The sequence below is a fragment of the Sceloporus undulatus genome, chromosome 6 (assembly GCF_019175285.1).
Source record: "Sceloporus undulatus isolate JIND9_A2432 ecotype Alabama chromosome 6, SceUnd_v1.1, whole genome shotgun sequence".
In the NCBI taxonomy this organism is placed as follows: domain Eukaryota; kingdom Metazoa; phylum Chordata; class Lepidosauria; order Squamata; family Phrynosomatidae; genus Sceloporus; species Sceloporus undulatus.
This window is the reverse complement of record NC_056527.1, coordinates 23,690,353-23,703,634: the sequence shown is the minus strand read 5'-3', so window position 1 is coordinate 23,703,634 and position 13,282 is coordinate 23,690,353. Positions and strand designations below refer to the sequence as shown.

Sequence of the window (13,282 nt, the reverse complement as noted above, 5' to 3'; positions counted from 1 at the left end):
AATAATACTATCAAAAGAATTAAAAACAGCAGGAAAGCATAACAATTAAAAACATTGAACATAGCCAGTACAGCAGTGATGAAAAAAAATGGTTTGAGCATTGGGATGTAACTCTAGAGAGAAGGGTTCAAATCCCTGCCTGACCATGAAAACACACCGGGTGACCTTGGGCAAGTCATAATCTCTCAGCCTCAGGGGAAAGCAATGGCAAACCTCCTCTGAACAAATCTTCCCAGGAATATTGATTATGATCTTAGGGTTGCTATAAGTCACAAATGACTTAAAGGCACACAACACATAGAGGGAAAAGTACATATTGAGCGTAGTTGCCCATCACACCACTATAGGTGTCAGCATCCAGAGAAGAGCTTCTGAGGATGACCTTACAATGGCCCAAGAACAAATGGAAAGAAGTTAATTCCCACAAGAATACCCCAAAATATTGCATAATTTATTCTGCACACCACTATCTTTTTTCAACATTCTTTTTGGCTCAATATTGAATAATTTATTTCACATTAATATTGTCCTTTGATAGGCATATTTCTTCAGAGGTAAGCCACACTTTTTCTAATGGACCCTTTCATTTACCATTTAGTAAATGGTAATGGTTTTACAGCATTTAAATGTGTTTTAGTACCCTGAAAGCACCAGATCCAATCTGATTTTGGAAGCATAAATAGGAACAAGCCTGGTCAGTATGTGGGAGAGAGCCTTCTTTTGGTCGAAGGTAATGGCAAAGTAGTTTGAATGTTGGACTACAACTCTGGAGTCCAGAGTTTGATTCTCCACTTGGCCATGAAGTTGAAAACAACTTGAAGACACACAACAACAGTGACAATGCCAAACAACCTCTGAGTAGTCTTTGCCTAAGAAAACACTGTAAAATTCAATGGGATTACCATAAACTGATAAAGCAACTTGAAAGTGCACACTTTGCTTACTTGCAGCACTAAGCTCTAATAGGTATTTGTTAGTGAGGGATAGGCTGAAAGGGAGATTAATATTTATATGTTGCAAAGCAATCTATACTTGCCAAAATAAAAACCAGGGTTTATTATCTAGCTTTAGGTAATACATTCACATTCTTACTTTCTGTCTCTGGATTTTTTAAGAGAAAAGAAATGGCACATGTCACATCATATGATCAGTCAGTGAAAGATTATTGTGTGCTAATGCTAGCATAGAACATCAGGCATCACACTGGGCCCACTGGGTAACTACCTCAGACAATTGGAATGTGTTTCATTATCCAGAAACCAAGATGAAAGGCAACAGGCACAGTCTTACTACTTTGAACACTGTGATAGTAACCACTGTCTCAGATTTTTCAAATACTTTTGGGGTACTTTGGCAAGTCAGATTTGTTTTGTTTGTAAATATGCTGAAACAACACTAATGGCAGTAATGGCTTACTCTATTCCTAAAATAAGTAAGGTAAGTCAACACATATGTATGTTCCACACATTCAATGGGTCTCTTCTAGTTGGCATTAGTGCTAGAGGTCTTGGAGCTGCATAAGCAGGAGATGTGACAATTCTTGTGGCCCTGGCACTCTCTGGGAGTCACACCAGGCCCTGGAAGTTACTAAATGGGAGAGGACCGTATTCTTGTTTTGGAGGGGACACATCTTGCTCTAGAAGATAATTGCAGATGCAATTCTCTTTTTTTTTTTAACCTCTCCACAGATTTTTGTTGACAGGGATGGAGGGGTCCATTGTGGGTGTTGTCACATAAGATCCACAGACTACAAGATTCCCACTCTTGTGGTACAGAAAGTCTCGCAAAAATGATTGCCTTTCTTTCAGATCTGTATTCAAGCTGGGCAGAATACGCAGTGCCCATGCAAGTCTCAACAGATGAATGGTATGTAGATAATCTCAGTGTAAGGCAGCTTGAGAGCTTAATAAGTGCTATTTTAGGATCTAAACATATTTTTACTATTATTTAAAGGACCTGAGATTATTTTTCAAATAGAATCTTGCCGCTGAGTTTAATGAGGCAATATTGTCTGCCATATGGATATAAATTTGGATGTCCAGACAACAACTACATTTTTGGTTGTTATGTTTTAGAATCAGTGTGTTATCATATTGTGAGCAGTCTCAAATTCTTAGACAAGAATGGATAGGAGTCCTTTAAATAAAACTACATCATCCTAGGCTGCTCCAAAGAATCCTCTCACTTTCTAGTGAAGTTATCCTGGGGTCAGTATAAAGGCAATGTGAAGGCAATGCAGGGGCAATCATGGGGTTTCAAGTTTGTTTATCACACAATGCCAAACACAATCAGGAGCCATCCTAAACACAATTGGGGGTCATTCCAGGGTCATTCCAGGGTTAGGTAAATTCGGGGGGAAAGAGGATTTACCTAACCCTGGAATGACCCCTGATTGTGTTTAAGATGGCTCCTGATTGAAACCCCATGATTGCCCCTGCATTGCCTTCACATTGACCCTGGGATAACTTCAAATTTTGCTCGTGTGATAAGGGCCTAGGCCAGTTTTTGGGTTGTGTTTGAGATTCTTAGCAAAAATATCCATTGGACACACCTGGAGAATCACTGCAAGAAAAATCACACTTTACCTTGGAAATGTACATATTTGTGAATTTGGTAATATCTTTTTTTTGGGGGGGGGGGAAGGTGTGCACGAAACCATGCATACATTTTAAAATATGGACTACTAAAAAAAGTGTGCAGTTAAAAAATACATGCAAACATACTTTAGTCAGAAAGAGGAGATTTGTAGATTTAAATGCATGCACAAATGATCTCAGTATTTTAGAACAAAAAACAATTTAGCATAAGAAACAAAGAAGTCTTACTACCTTATATGAACAAGGAACAGGGAAAATACAAGTGGAATTCAGAGTACTGCAACAAAAGCAACTGAGTGTGTTCCCAATTGCTACAATTCAGTTATTGGGATGGAGACACCAGTACTACATGGTCTTGAGTGAGGGGATGGGGTTAGATGGTGAACCTTTTCGAGGTCAAGTGTCCAAACTACAACCCAAAACCCACTTATTTATTGCAAAGTGCCATGTCCCTCTGGCTTTCTAATAACAAACTCTGGCAAACTCTGTGCTGGGACGATGACACATGTGCCCACAGAGAGGGCTCTGAGTGCCACCTCTGGCACGCGTGCCATAGGTTCGCCATCACTGGGTTAGAGCAATCACATCAGGGCAGAGTGAGATGCTTTCCCTTATGGAAATGGTGGAAGTGGGCCAATGGTGGATAGAAATCCCAGTGCAAATTCAGAAGTTATGTGCACAGTTTTTTAGCCTTATAAGTAAGTAAATAACTTACCCAACATGAGTTTTCTGGCTTTATTTAGGATTCACTGTGAATAAAGATATTGGGATGCACTGTGAACCAGGATATCTCCTCTAACTACGTTACCAACTTGTTGCAGAAGGTCACTTGCTTACAACCTTGCTGCAGCATCCCATATTACAATAACAAGTTTAACCCAGCCAAAACCTGGTGATGATCAGGAGTATTTGTGGTACAAACCCCCGTCTGTTTGGAGATCATATGAGCTGTCCCATGAGCCAGCATGGGAAATATAACTATTGGCCTCTTCTTAGATTTAGATTTAGCCTAGATTTAATCTAGATTTAGCCTCAGCCATGGTTGATCATATCTAATTCATTGTCTTGGTTAACTACAACACGAAGCTAACTATGCTTAGTTTATGTATTTGTACCAAAGTTGGCTCAGTAAACATGGTTTGCTTGAGAATAAAAAGCAAAATGTTGTTAAAATTGACTCCCTCATTTACTCAACTACCACATCTACAAAGAGCTGTCATTCTCCTGTAGCTTGGTTTCCTGCTCTATTGGACTCTTCAGTTTTTTAGCTTTGAATTGGTCATATCTTTCCTAGCATATCTGCTGCCACATCTCTTAACTTGTTTCCTAACCTTAAGTTCCTTCTAGCTTCAGCCAAATGTTAAAAATTGTGAAGAAAAACAGTTTGCTTCAGTGAGTTACAAGGTTGCTTTACTCTTGATGTTGGGTTTTTTTTGGTCCAGATACTCTGTTTAGGAATTACTGTGTAAATGCACATATCTTTGATTATTGGGCAGGGGTAGTATACTGTACAAATTAGATAAAATAATGTAGAAAACAGATGCTTCAAACACTGGAGCCCGAACTCCTTGAACTTACCTTTGTTGTTGTTGTTGTTAACTGCCTTTGAGTTGCTCTCAACTCATGGTGACCCTATGAATGAGACATCTCCAAGATCCTCTGTCCTCCATTGCTCTGCTTAAATCATGCAACCTCATACCCGTGACCTCTTTAATAGAGTCCATCCATCTTGCATGTGGCCTTACTCTCTTCCTACTTCCCTCTATCTTTCCCAGCATTGTTGTCTTTTCCAACGAGTCCTTCCTTCTCATGATGTGTCCAAAGTATGACACCTCCAGGGAGGTTTCAGGTTTGATCTGCTCTAGGACCCATTTGTTTGTCCGTTTGGCTGTCCTGCATTAAGGTGCCATGGCCCACAACAATCTTTTATTCTTGATGTTTCATGGTATATGCTCCAATGGAAAGAGTTAGTTATGCACTGTAAAAATCCCAATTAAAGAGCAAGTAGATTTGTATTTGTATAAGATGTCATTGGTCAGTGATCCACTTATAACTGAGTAATATTGTTAAATTTGCCTGTGGCTTCTTCCTCCCTTCCACCCTCCATTACAGTCTAAAATTCAGAATTGTGCATCTGCCAAACTGTACTTGATTTGTAGTTAATGAGCAGTTTACATTAAGACGGGGGATGAAAAATAACTGTTATTTTATTCCCTAGCCATGGCTGAGTCTAGAAAGTACTTTTATAGGAAAAGACCATGTAAATAGAGTGGTTCAGATGGATTGTTTTGCTAAAGTGGTACCATATGTTTGTTGATTAACAAGTTGTCAGGATATTAGAAGATCTTGGCTGCTTCTGTAGAGAAGCATCTGTTTTCTACATTCTTTTATCTAATTTGTATAAGGGGTTTGCCAGATTGAAGCCTTTCCTGCATATCAGACATACATACATTCCATGAGGCTTTCTGCCCTGCTTTTCTTTGCATAGACTACTCTGAGGTATTTGCTAGGATCGATATGTCTTCATATGTCTATTACAGAAATGAAGTCAGATTGGAAAAGAGCAATGACAGGGAGTTATGCAGAAATACGTAAGGGACAGCTCTCTTGCAAATCAAAATTGCTCTTGTATTGTGTCATATTTGCCAGTCATCTGAAGAAAATAAAAATAGATGAATTTATTTCCAAAGAAGGAAATAAAAATAGTTGAACATGAACTTCAAAAACATGAAAGCAAATGTTTGTGCAAACACATAGCGGTAGTGGTGGACAAACTACAGCTCCAACAATCCCCCACTTCTGACTATGCTAGCTAAGGCCAATGGGAGTTACAATCCAATTTTGCTCAACCCTGCATGAATGGATGGAAACAAGTCACAGGGCCTCCTATACCCCTATTCCTAAACTTTCTGTGTCAACTTATTCTTTGGCCTGGAAAGTCAGGAAAAGTGGTGACTGTTTTATTTGGATGTCACCACCTTTCTATGTTGTTGTTGTTGTTGTTGTGTGCCTTCAAGTTGTTCCTGACTTATGGTGACTCTAAGGTGAATGGGGTTTTCTTGACAAGATTGGTTCAGAGGAGGTTTGCCGTTTCCTTCCCCTGAGGCTGAGAGCATGTAACTTGCCCAAGATCACCCAGTGGGTTTCATGGCCAAGCTGGGAATCAAACCCTGTTCTGCAGAGTCATAGTTTAACACTCAAACTACTATACCATGCTGGCTTTCCTGTCTCGTTTCTCATTATGCCCCCTATGAATTGGCAGAATCCACATTTCCTAGTATATTCAAAAACACGAACCTCTTTGATGGCTAATACACTACTTGTAAACCTTTCTGCAGTTATGAATGCTGTATTCGTTAAGAATCTAGGGTAGCCTCTTAATGATCACCAGAAAAAGATGATGAAGCACAATTTGGATATGCTTCAAATGTCAATATACTAATTTGTATGTGTGACATTATGGACTTTTTTGGGGGGGGGGAATGTTGCTGCATTTGTTAGATAAATTATGATAAAGTATGATAATGTATAATAGATGTAATAAAGTAAAGATCAGTTAGGAAGAATAATAACTGGTGATTGGCTGGATGTCTGAGGAGTTGTTTAAAAGGCAGGTGTATATCAAAATTAGAGTGAGGGCTGGATCTGTCAAGGTTAGGATTAGGAGTCTGTTAGAGTGAGGCTTAAGTGGTTCGAAGAGTGAGGGCCCAAATAGACAGGCCAAAATAAAGTTGCTTTGGGTCACTTTGGATGTATGCTGTTTAAATTACACATGCATTTTAAGAGGTCAAAAGCTGCACCAAAGCTGAACTCCAGTCCTTAGGACTGGAGTGTGGCTTTGGCGCAACTTCCAGTCTCTTAGGACCCATGCAGCATTTAAACAGAATACTGTACCTCCAAAGTGATCCAAAGCAGCTTCATTTTGGCTTGTCTGTTCAGGCCCTTAGTCAGAGATAGAGGAGAGTTAGAGTCAGGCTTGCAGTTAAGATGTGAGTGAGAGAGGAGATGAGAGATGTGTTAGAGTTAGAATCAGTCAGGAGAATATATATTGGGTCCAAGCTATCTCAGAGACTGCCTCTTCCCATACAATCCTCCCCGCGCTCTCCGGTCCTCTGGGAGGAACTTGTTGCAGCCTCAAAAATCGAGGGCTTTTTCTGCTGTCGCCCCCAGGCTCTGGAACGACCTGCTGGATGAGATCCATCAATTAACATCTTTGGACAGCTTCAAAAAGGCTGTCAAGACGGATCTCTTCAGGCAGGCCTTCCCAGACTGAAATATCCCGGCTTCAGGATCTCAGGACTTCATGATCTCCCCCCTCCTCAGTAATGTCTCCAAAGCCCCCTTTTCTTTTCTTTAGAACTGAAGTTGCAGTGGTTTGTTGGTTGGTATTATTTTGTTTAATTTATTGTTATTTTAACTAGTTATTGTGGTTTTAAATTAGATATGTAGTTTAATAACTTTTTAAGGGGGGAGGGAAATATATTGTTTTTATGCTGTATGTTATTTTAATGTTGTAAACAGCCCGGATTGGTTCGCCACAGGGCGGTATATAAATAAAAATTTATTATTATTATTATTATTATTATTATTATTATTATTATTATTATTATAGTGTGTGTGTGTGTGTGTGTGTGTGTGTGTGTGATGTTATGGTCAATTTTTCTTTAGTAAATCATTATTATTTTTATTACATATTCAAACCCTCAAGAATGTTACATATTTGAAAGCTTGTGCTTAGACATGGGACCTTACCACACAGGGCTCCTGGGACGCGATGAGAACAGCTGGGAAGGGAACGGAACGGGTAGGAGACGCATTTTACTGCACACAGAAGTCCCTCCCTCGTTCCGTTCCCTTCTGTTCCATTCCCAATCCATCCCAGAGGACTAAGATTTTTGAGAACAGTTCTGAACAGTTCTCAAAAATCGCCCCCTCTGGGACAGATTGGGAATGGAACAGAAGGGAACGGAACGAGTGAGGGACTTCTGTGTGCAGTAAAATGCATCCCCCACTCGTTCCAGGCCCCTTCCGTTCTTGTCATGTTCTATGGAGTTCTATAGAACCTGTGCAGTAAGGTTCATGGTGTCTGCAGTGACAGCAGTTAATACAGAGTGGTGGTGTCTACTGGGAAGATCAGATGAATAAGGTCTTGCACAGGAACCACAAGGGCATCTAAAAAGTCTTCACATTTGATGCCATGGTGGTAGGACAGGAGGAGGACCTTGCATTAGTGGCAGAAGGGGAGATAAGTGAAAGCCCTCACATTTGATGACAGAGGTGGAATAGATAAACAGAAGATCTTCACAGTATAGATAGATGCAAATTTGGAAAGCATAACTCTCACTTAAATGCAATGCATCACACCATAGTGGTGCCTAGTATTAACAAGGCATTCCCGCTGAGTCTGCTGTCCAAGTACAAACTGGTCAAGATTCCTGCTCTTGCTTTTTGTGGCTTTTTATTTATGTGGCTTTTTATTTTTTTAAACTGGGCTTTACATGGACGGGCCTTCAGACAGAATGCTTTTCAAGAAAGGCTTATTCTCTAACAGTCCTTAACATAGAAGCCTGTGCTGTGTAAAATAAAAGACATACTGTACATCTATATCAATGGCCTCCAAACATTTTTGGACTACAATCTGCCCTTGCCATATGCGAGGGATCTGTTCTGGAACACACACACACCTTGTGTATGGCAAATTTCACATATGCCGGTGTCCCATTGATTTGAATGGTAGTGTGCTCCTCACCGCCCGCCACCCACATAAGCTTAAAACTGCATATGGCAAGGGTGCATATGCCAAGGGCAAACTGTACTACTCCTTTTCCTCTTGGGCAACAACTCTAGTACCTCAACAACAACAATTTTTGAATATTAGGTCTACTGTTTTGCTGCAAATTCAAAACAATCAATCTCAGACGCTGCTCCCTTTGCACTCAGTCACCTTGGGAACAGCAACTGAGAGGTTGTTTGAGCAGCAACAGAGAAGCCTCTCACCTGTGCCAGTTTTTGCGATCAATAAGGCTGTGCGGTAATTTTAAGGAACCCTGAAAAGAGAAGTTTCATACAACCTTCATTCCCACCATGATCTTCAAGGCCACTAGTTCCCCCCTGTCTTTCTTGTGTGCCAGTACTTTGACTGAAGCTTGTTTTGGTGGTGTGCTTTCAAGTCATTTCCAAGTTATGGCGATCCTAAGGTGACCTTATCATGGGATTTTCCTGACAGGTTTCTTCAGAGGGGGTTTCCATTGCCATCCTCTGAGGCTGAGATAGTGTGACCTGCCCAAGGTCACCCAGTGGGTTTCCATGGCTGAGCTGGAATTCGAACCCTGGTCTCCCATTGACCTAGTCCAGTGCTCAAACCACTACACCATGCTGCCCCCTTTTTCCTCACTGCCCTCCTGGATCTTTCCATACCCCCCCCCAGGAGGCAGTACTACCCTTTTTGGGAATCACTGATCTATATGATGATCTTAAGTAGGTCTGTGTTTTGGGACTGTATTTATAAATGATCTTAATGCCTAGCATGAAAAGAATAATTGGCATGCTATAGTTTAAGCAGCCATAGTTTGGATTTCTATTAGAAAAATCAAGATACAGTAGTGGCTTGTTGTTTGATGCTGTTGCTATTTCAGAAAGGCCTGCTTTGGTCATGTCCATCTCATCCTTGGGAGCTTGGTGCTGTCCTGATTCTCCACAGCAGCAGTAGAGGTTAGGCTAAAAGCTATTGAACAAGTCCTAGACTCAAATATCAGGTAATTTGCTAGTTCTCCCAATGAAATGAAACCAGAGCTTGTTGACCTTTAGTATAAAGTTCATGGAGTCCTTTTGGAATACACAAGTAAGAAAGGAATTTATTTCTTTGAAGCAATCATGGAATGAAGAAGCTCTTGTTATTACCATAGTCATATTGTTGCTGTTTTATTGCTTTTGAGCCTCTTTACATTTCTAATACATGTTCAATATAAAATGTCAACTCACTGAGGCAAGTTAGCAGAGTGCCTTTTACAAGGACAGAAATGGTTCTTGCTATAAGACGCTGACTGTCACTGCTTCTTGCATCCCTGAAACTCCTTATTTTAATGTCAGAGCTGTCCGTTCTCCTTGTTTCCCTTGATAGAGGATGTGGCCTTGTGTGACCAAAATCTCAGGAAATTGGTGTTATACTGAGCTAACTCAGTCAGGGGGAACAATAGATTTGTCATTCTCAAAGGGAGACTTGCTTTAATAAAATAAAACGAGGTGGCATAGTGGTATCTTGGAAATTAGAGAAGTCACCACCATTTCTTATTTATTTCAGAACATTTGAATATCACTCTGGATTGTTAAAATCCCAGCGCATTTTACAGTAAGAACAGAATTTAGTAAAAGCAATGGATAAAAATAAATAACGCAATAAAATAAGCAATTAAAGACCAGGGGTAACTAACAAATGTCATAGCCAATAAAATGGCTTAGCTTTCCAAACGATAAGGGATTTATGATATAGGCCATACTCTCAGTCCTTGTCATACACAGGAGAGGAACAGAGATCAGTCCAAGAGAGGGCAGTAGCAGACAGATTCATAAACCTTTTCATTAAATACAGAGCTGAATAACGGGGGTATTACTGGTGATACCATTCTCAGACTCAGCACATTTTTCTCAGCAGCCTTTCAAGAAAATGGAGGATAATTAAGTTGTACAAAAACCCACCATTGCAGGTGGAATGTCTGTTGGTGTCTTTGAACTCTGGCAAAACATTCCTCAGAGATGAAAGAAAGACGTCTAATCATTGAAAAAATATATAGGTTGAATGTTTTTGTTTGTTACTTCAAGGACGTAAAGAGAATGTCTTTAATTGATTTCCCCATGTTTTCATTGGAATGTTATCATAAACTGTCAAGAAAGTTCTGGTGAATCAATAGTTAGAAACTAACATTTGCAGGATTATCAGACAAGATGATTCTGTGGGACAGCATGCTATTCTATATTGAGCATCATTATTGTTGTTGTTGTTTACCTTCAAGTCATTTGGTGACCCTAAAGCAAACTTATCATGGGATTTTCTTGGCAAGATTTCTTCAGAGTGGGTTTGCCATTGCCTTCCTCAGAGGCTGAGAGAGTATGACTTACCCAAGGCCATCCAGTCAGTTTTCATGACTGAGTGGGGATTTAAAATCTGGTCTCCAGAGTTGTTGTCCGGCACTCAAACCCCTACACTACACTGACTCACATTTATAGCAATATAGCAATAAAAATAGATTTATATACCGCATATCAGTGAACTAGCACTCCCTAAGTGATTTACAATGTGTAAGCCAATTGCCTCCAACAAACTGGATACTCATTTTACTAACCTACAAAAGAATGGAAGGCTAAGTGGATTTTGGAGCACCTGGGATCGAACTCACAACCTTGTGGCTGCAGTACTGGCATTTATCCACTGTACCACCAGGCTTCTTTACAGTCATAGGCGATTATGAGATGAGGGACAGGACATCCTTGTCCCATCCTTTTCCATCCTTCCTGCACAATTGCGGGAAGGACTTTCAGATGACATTGTACTGATCCTGTCATTGTCCTGTCAGTGGAGTGGAATTGTCCCATCCTTGTCCCTCATTTTGCATTAATGGAAGAACCAATTAATGCAAGTCCATTTCACTGACAGGTTTGTGACAGGATCAGCACAACATGTGAGAAAGTCTTTTGTGTGATCACTGTCACGGACGGGATAAGGACAGGCTTCGCTCCTGTCCCCCATCTAATAATCTCCATAGAATTATATAACTAGTTTTCAAAGAAGTAGCAATGTTAGTCTCTTGCAGCATAAGGAGGAAGGACATGGGAGGGTGAAAAAAAAAAGAAAAGTGACAGAACCTTTAAGACTAACTGGTTTTTATTTTCACATTAACTTCCGTGCATTGCTTCATGATTTTTCCTGTATTCTTTGAAACTTTCTTTTGAAGCAGCTCTACTGTACTTTTTCTAGCCAGAAGGTGGGAGCAGAGCTAAGTGGAGGGTGAGCTCTGGCACCACAATGACTGGGAGGGATGTAGCAAGCAAAGTAAATACTTAGACCTCTTTAAGAGTGCGAGTTGCTGTAACAAATCCATGAATCCTTGGAAATAGTAATAAGTTGCTGCTTTCCTAGGTGACCTGGAGATTTCTTTGTCTCTGTGTGTATGTGTGCGCCTTCAAGTCATTTCCAACTTATGGTGATCCTAAGACAAACCTCTCTTGGGGTTTTCTTGGCAAGTTTTGGTCAGAGGAGGTTTGCCGTTGAATTCTCCTGAGGCTGAGAACATGTGACTTGCCCAAGGTCATCCAGTGGGTTTCATGGCTGCTCTGGGAATTGAACCCTGATCTCCAGAGCTGTAGTCCAACACTCAAACCATTACCCCATGCTGGCACTCTGGAGATTTGTTCAGATCTTTCTTCTTATCCAGATCTGAACCCTGCAAAATGGAGAATTTGCACATTTGTTTGCCTCCTGAAAATGCTCCATGAAAACTGGAGATCCATGTCCTGAGATCTACAACCCTAGTCTGAATAATGCCAAGCTGTGAAAGCCTGAACTGTGTCGTTGGGACTGTTAAGCAGTAAAGAGTGAAAATCAGTGCTTAGACTGACATTACTCCAATTCTACGCAGATAGTTTATCTCAGGAAGAAGATAGAAGGAAGAAAATAGGATTGAGTACGTAATTCTCCATCCTTGTTCTTGGGCATTGACTGTCTCTGTTGAAACAACTTGTGTGTAATATCTACATATCATTCCATGAAATTCAGCAGGCCCCTTCCTTCCATGCATTGTTTATCCTTAGATTAGTTGTCACTGAATGCTTCTTGCATAGACCCTGTGGACATGGCTCAAAGTTCAACTCATATAGGCACCACTCATTTAGTTGAGAAAGACATCAGCCAGTGCATTGATTTAAGTGGGGGAGCATGTGCTTATCTGTCTCTCTGTTTAAATAAATGAGGCTTAAATCAAATGTCTTGAACTTTGTCAGGATTGTGTCCTCTGTTTCTAAGCAAGCCTTTTCCTGATAAAATATATAACTGTCTGCAGCTGCCTTTGCCAGCTTTCATCTCACTTCACCTACAGTTGACCCACTGAGTGTGAAAGAAAATCAAAGTCTGAGTAAAGTTAAGGTGTTATCTCAAGATAACTGGTTTTCTAAACAAAGCCTGTAAGATGAATTGCTGGTGGTACCCCCCCCCCAACGAAAGCAATATTTACTGTATTTTGCAGGACACTTGGGACTCTAATTTAAGATTTTTTTTAAAAAAAAATCCCAATGTGTCTTTTAGATGTAGCAGTGAGCCATAAGACAAGTTTCCAAACCCCTACCTTGATCAGAACAACCAAAATCCATATGTATACAGGGTGACTAGAAGTCTTCCTTTGCTGGACATATCCTATATTTCAACCTTCTGTCCAGGAGGAATTCCAAAATGTCATCCATTTTGAGCATCATTAAGAAGCATGAATTTACATTTATATGAGAGTTTTTAGTTTGGTCATGTCCTCCCTTTTTTTTAATGTCCTCCACTCTGCAGTGCCTTGTACTCCTTTGTGGTTAGGACAAACTCTGTACATATCTGTATGTTTTTGAGATCCTCAGATGTCTCCATCAAACAAAATGTTACAAAAACAGGTATGTGGGGAAACACAGAGGGTTTATAGTAACTTCATGATCAT

The 13,282-nt window shown here is 40.3% G+C and overlaps 1 protein-coding gene across 1 annotated transcript in view; it reads left to right on the top strand.

The window, feature by feature from the left end:
• KIAA1217 (KIAA1217 ortholog) overlaps window positions 1–13,282 on the top strand; it is a 504,546-nt gene that overhangs the window by 206,766 nt on the left and 284,498 nt on the right.